Here is a 6,000-nt window from a genome sequence, read left to right as displayed (position 1 = left end):
AAACCTCCTTTCTGAATTTAAAAGTAATCCTCGAAGTAATCATGTAGTTTTTCAAAAGTATCTGTAATCTGATTGCAATATTTTTGCTGGTATCATAACAGATTACAGTTACCGTTTTTTTTGTAATCCCTTACACGTAACAGATTACATGTAATCCAATACTCCCCAAACCTGCTTGTCATGTAACCACAAACAAGTTGCCATTGTAAGATGGAATACACAATATTGTGTAGAGTTTTAATGATCGCAGATTAACTGGCAACTGAGTTTTTTTGATAGATTTCTGGTTTGTTGATAGTGACATAATGAAAGAACAACTTTTGAATTTTTTATTGATAAAATCTGGAAAACTGTTCAAATGAGGACAATTAGACTTTCTCTCACCACTGCTTAGTAGAGGGTTGACCGAGGTAACCATTTTTTATGTTTAATTAGGGAGTTATAATGCTTGGGAGAGGGAGAAGCCAAGTAGTTCAAGCATGCGTTTGCAAATACTTTCTTTCTCCAAACTGATACTTAGCTACTTACTTAATTGCATGGGCGCACACGCATACACACACACACAGACACTGCCTGAGTACACACACAGACAGACACACGCCTGAGCGCACACACTGTCTGCTTCCCACCCCTTTTCCCTCCTACTTGCCTTCTATCCACTTTCAGTGCATTTCTGTTGACACACAACGATCTGACCCATGCGCACACACACACACACAGACAAACTATCACACATATTCACAGAAAGGAAAACATTTTCTCTCACACAGATGGCTGCTAGCACACTCCTCTCTCGATCTCTTTCTATAAGCAGGTGTTGAAATGCAACACTAACTATTAGAGGCCGAGAGAAAAAGAGGGGGAGAGGGAGGAGAGAGAACGGGAGAGAGTGCACTTCCCCAACTGTAGCAGGGAGAGAGGGGACGAGAGGGATTGTCAACGAGGAGAGGGAGAGCAGAAGCCTAAAGAGGGATCTGCATGGTAAGTAACCAGACCAGCGAGCACTTTTTTTCGTTTAAAGTTCCTGTTTTTTGTTGGAGGGAGAAGAAAATAAAGACACAACGGAGGAGTCGGGACCCTGTCCCCTACTTTCTGGACGAGTGGAGTAAAAATCTGAAGAAGACCTGAAGGGAATGAAGCTGGGAGGGACACAAGGCAGTCATGGATAGCACATAGAGCCTCAGCCAGACGATAGGATGGCCTGGATTCACACACTGTCGCTGGCAACCATCCAGCTCAGAAGCTACTGATATCCATGAGGTAGTACAGCCCATCTATCCATACATATTTGTATATATTGTTCTGTGTGCAATGCAATGTTGAAGTGTACACTAACCAAGTGTGTACCGTTGTTAGTTATTGTGACCTTCGGGTGGGGTGGTGGATTTTGATGTTGCATATGAAAGTTAAGCTGTCCTGTTTTTTGCGGGGTGAGTCAAAACAGTGCCATGGTGCTACTTTCAGACTGCATTGCTGCATGTCAGATGCACAGATTTAGAGGTAGATGAAAACAAAGATAAACAAAAACACCCTCAAGTTGACATTATATTAATACAATGTCAACTTGAGGGTGTTTTTGTTTTATTGTTATTTTCATGGCAATTGTACTGGGAGCGTGTGTTCCTCCAATGTGCAGTCTGTTTCAATTACACATGGTGTGCTGTTAGAGGGAGACCGTTTGAGAGTTCAAGGGTACATGTTCAGTATCATAGGGGGTGCATTCTATACTATTTCACTGTTATGGAAATTAAACTTTATTTTAAAGTACATTTAACATCTCTACACATAATACAGTAAACTAGGCTCAATAAATAATAATAACCATCCCTGACGTGCACTGTAATCCAGAGAGACTGACTTTACAGTCGATGAGTCATTATAGTGTAGGTCTGCAATATACGTTTACATAATACATGTAAAATACACACGCATCTGTCAATACATGGAGATACTTTAGAAACACCACACGTACAGACTCAACCGTTCACATCAATTATACAATGGAATGGCAAAATATTCCATTAGAAGCATTGTTTGCATCAGTAATAGTTCCCTATCCTTGGGCATAGCATGGGAAATGAGGCTTTGCAAGGCTTTGAGGCTGGAGTGTAATGGTTACAGTAGGAGCTGTGATTAGTTGCAGGGCAGGTAAGTGCATGTTTGGAATATGTCGGGGGGAGGATTGTTAAAAAAAAACTGCACGGCGCCGTAGTGCGCACACACTCCTTTCAAGTCTTAGTCTACACCAGATCAGTTGGAGGCCCTCTCCATAAACCTTCAGGATCTTTCAAGTGACTGCACTGTAAACTGAGGAGCAACCATGTGTGTCTGTGTGCGTGTTTGTGTTTGTGTGTTTTTCACAGCAGTGTTTCTGCAGGGAGAGTGTTTTTCTCTCCCACGCTCTGCCTCCAGGTATGTTTGTTTGCCCATTTAACTCAGTGTCTTATAGGAACTGCAATCTAGCTAAGCTGTTTACACACCATCACGAGGAACAAACAAATGACTCAATACTGACATTCAACAGTTCAGCAATATAACTGTTTAGTGCCTGCCAGATTATGGTGTGCCTCCCAAATGGTACCCTATTCCCTATGTAGTGCACTACTTTTGACCAGAGCCTCTGATCAAAACAAGTGTGCTACATAGGGAATAGGGTGCCATTTGGGATGCAAGCATGCTCTTATCTGCTCTGTTTCCCGAACTAAATTTGATTTAGGTCATGTCCTCAAAGACTTCTAGTTTAGATACAGATTGATGTAGCACTAACTTGTATTATTAATGGCTGTAGCAAGAGAGGGTGAACCAAGGTGGTGCGGGTAGAGAATACCCACAAGTAATTTAGTCTGTCTCGCTTATGACTAAGCCTTTTCCCAATGACAATGCACTATCTGTTTGTGTGTGCGCGTGTGAGTGGATGTGTGAGGGTATATGTCTGAATCTGTGCTACTGATTTGCCTACAGACCAATAGTAGATCTCTGCTTGTGGAGACTGATGCCTGTACAACAGCTGCTACACTCCAGGCCTTTACGATGATCTGTACAGAAAAATTAAGAGCCAATGAACCACGTTACATAAAAAGGTTCAACAGGTACTAAGTACTACACCAAACACTAGGAACATCTTCCTAATATTGAGTTGCACCCACCCCCCACCCCCAAACAGCCACAATTTGTCGAGACATGGATTCTACAAGGTGTCGAAAGCGTTCCACAGGGATGGCGGCACACGTTGACTCCAATGCTTCCCACAGTTGTGTCAAGTTGGCTGGATGTCCTTTGGGTGGTGGTCCACTCTTGATACACACAGGACACTGTTGAGCGTGAAAAACCCAGCAGCGTTGCAGTTCTTAACACAAACCGGTGCACCTAGTACCATACCCTGTTCAAAGGCACTTAAATCTTTTGTCTAGCCCATTCACCCTCTGAATGGCACACATACACAATCCATATCTCAGTTGTCTGAAGGCTTAAAAATCCTTTAACATGTCTCCCCTTCACCTACACTGATTTGAAGTGAATTTAAAAAGTGAAATCAATAAGGGATTATTGCTTTCACCTGGATTCTCCTAGTCAATCTATGCCATGAAAAGAGCAGGAGTTCTTAATATTTTGTATACTCAGTGTAGATCACAATATTGGGTTTGTTGAATGTAACTTCCTTCAGGAAATGAAATAAATCTCTTGATAACATAGAGCCGATTCGGACATAGGAAATTACGCCTTTCTTACACACACACCTTTCTTATGCACTTCTCAGTAGTTGGTATTAAGACTTACATTGTGCAGGTGAGCAACGGGCTTTGTAGGCGTGGTTCCCTTGTGTGCGCTAAATAAATGTAATTCAACCGCTGAAAACTCTCCCACTTACTGGCCAACAGATCTTCTTGTGGCCTTTTCACTCAATAGGGTTTTCAGTACATTTATCTTCAGCCATCTCTTTCAAAACGCTGGTAACTTTTAGTTTGAATTTTGTCCAGACTCACTAGAATACATCTAGAGAACGGGTTCAGAATAAAGGAAAGGGAAAGGGGGATAGGGAGTTGTACAACTGAATGCCTTTAACTGAAATGTAGAATATTATGGATCAACGAAAGAAAGCCATCTAAATATATGCATAATCAAGCCATCTAAATATTTGCATAATCGTCTCAGTTTCAGCACCAATTGGTAGATTTAAAAATACTCTGATCTGGTAGATTATTTAGGGTTAGGAAAGTATTTATGAATCATAAACTGGTGAGCAGAGCCTCACCAGTACGCACAAAATAAAGAAAATGGTGGTTTGATTAATTCTGAAAATGTCCACACTCAGTTCTTCAACCAGTGGTAATGTAGAAAGAATAGTGTACAATAGTAGGTTATACCGTCATCTATTATCTGCACTAACCATGGAACTGTGATGACACAGCCAAGTATTCCACCATGCGTAGGGTTCAAACTGTTACGGCTTGGTCTGTGCTCCACGCCATAACGTTTTAATTAGCCTTTTTGGTATGTTATCGACTGTTACTAATGATCCTCAGCAACAACCATATGGCCTTGACATCATTTACAGAGGAACCAAAGGTAAACAAAATAGTGTAATTAAATTGAATGATAATGTAGGCTATACCAACTGAAGGGAACTAACAGTAAATTGACAGTTGAATGTGTGGTTATTAGGTCTACTGACAGTCGATACTGATAGTGGCTAGTATTTAACATGATAGTTCTAGGAGAAAGTTGGGGTAGCCTATAGTTAAGACATTCGAGACTGCCCATCCCTGCTGTACAATTTAAATTATGCATAATGGCACAGCATTTCATACACTTGTGTGGGAAAGTTCATCAAATCAAATGTATTTATATAGCCCTTCTTACATCAGCTGATATCTCAAAGTGCTGTACAGAAACCCAGCGTAAAACACCAAACAGAAAGCAATGCAGGTGTAGAAGCAAATTAAAAGGTAATTTACCACCTACACAAGTGCAGTCTCAGTGCTATGATGGGGTCTAAAGCCAGACTGAAGCATTTCGTATACATTGTTTGTCTTCAGGAAGGCAGTGAGTTGCTGCGCAACAGCTTTATCAAAAATGTTAGAGAGGAATGGAAGATTCGATATAGGCCGATATAGGCTTTATTACTGCCTGTTTGGTACACATCCGGTGGATAGAGAGCCGTTTATTATGTTCAACATAGGAGGGCCAAGCACAGGAAGCAGCTGTTTCAGTAGTTTAGTTGGAATAGGGTCCAGTATGCAACTTGAAGGTTTAGAGGCCATGATAATTTTCATCATTGTGCCAAGATATATAGTACTAAAACACTTGAGTGTCTCCCTTGATCCTAGGTCCTGGCAGATTTGTGCAGACTCAGGACAACTGATCTTTGGAGGAATACGCAGATTTAAAGAGGAGTCCGTAATTTGCTTTCTAATGATCATGATCTTTTCCTCAAAGAAGTTCATTAATTTATTACTGCTGAAGTGAAAGCCATCCTCTCTTGGGGAATGCTGCTTTTTAGTTAGCTTTGCGACAGTATCAAAAATACATTTTGGATTGTTCTTATTTTCCTCAATTAAGTTCAAAAATAGGATGATCGAGCAGCAGTGAGGGCTCTTCGATACTGCACGGTACTGTCTTTCCAAGCTAGTCGGAAGACTTCCAGTTTGGTGTGGCACCATTTTCGTTCCAATTTTCTGGAAGCTTGCTTCAGAGCTCGGGTATTTTCTGTATACCAGTGAGCTAGTTTCTTGTGACAAATGTTTTTAGTCTTTAGGGGTGCAACTGCATATAGGGTATTGCGCAAGGTTAAATTAAGTTCCTTAGGTGGTTAACTGATTTTTGTTCTCTGACGTCCTTGGGTAGGCAGAGGGAGTCTGGAAGGGCATCAAGGAATCTTTGGGTTGCCTGAGAAGTTAACACAATTTTTGATGCTCCTTGGTTGGGGTCTGAGCAGATTATTTGTTGCGATTGCAAACGTAATAAAATGGTGGTCCGATAGTCCAGGGTTATGAGGAAAAA

At 41.2% G+C, this 6,000-nt stretch overlaps 1 protein-coding gene across 2 annotated transcripts in view; it reads left to right on the top strand.

Annotated features, from left to right (window-relative positions):
• Positions 1 to 552: 552 nt before the first annotated feature.
• The window catches only part of arhgef19 (Rho guanine nucleotide exchange factor 19), a 40,463-nt gene continuing 35,015 nt past the window's right edge, over positions 553 to 6,000 (top strand). For both annotated transcript variants that reach the window (XM_021566371.3, XM_090203317.1), the window contains exon 1: positions 553 to 1,260. The gene's annotated coding sequence lies outside the window, so the exon portion shown is untranslated. The remainder of the gene's footprint in view (positions 1,261 to 6,000) is intronic.

Source organism: Oncorhynchus mykiss, chromosome 16 (genome assembly GCF_057628025.1).
Source record: "Oncorhynchus mykiss isolate SJ-2025 chromosome 16, ASM5762802v1, whole genome shotgun sequence".
Classification (NCBI taxonomy): Eukaryota; Metazoa; Chordata; class Actinopteri; order Salmoniformes; family Salmonidae; genus Oncorhynchus; species Oncorhynchus mykiss.
This window is presented reverse-complemented; position numbering and strand designations above follow the sequence as displayed.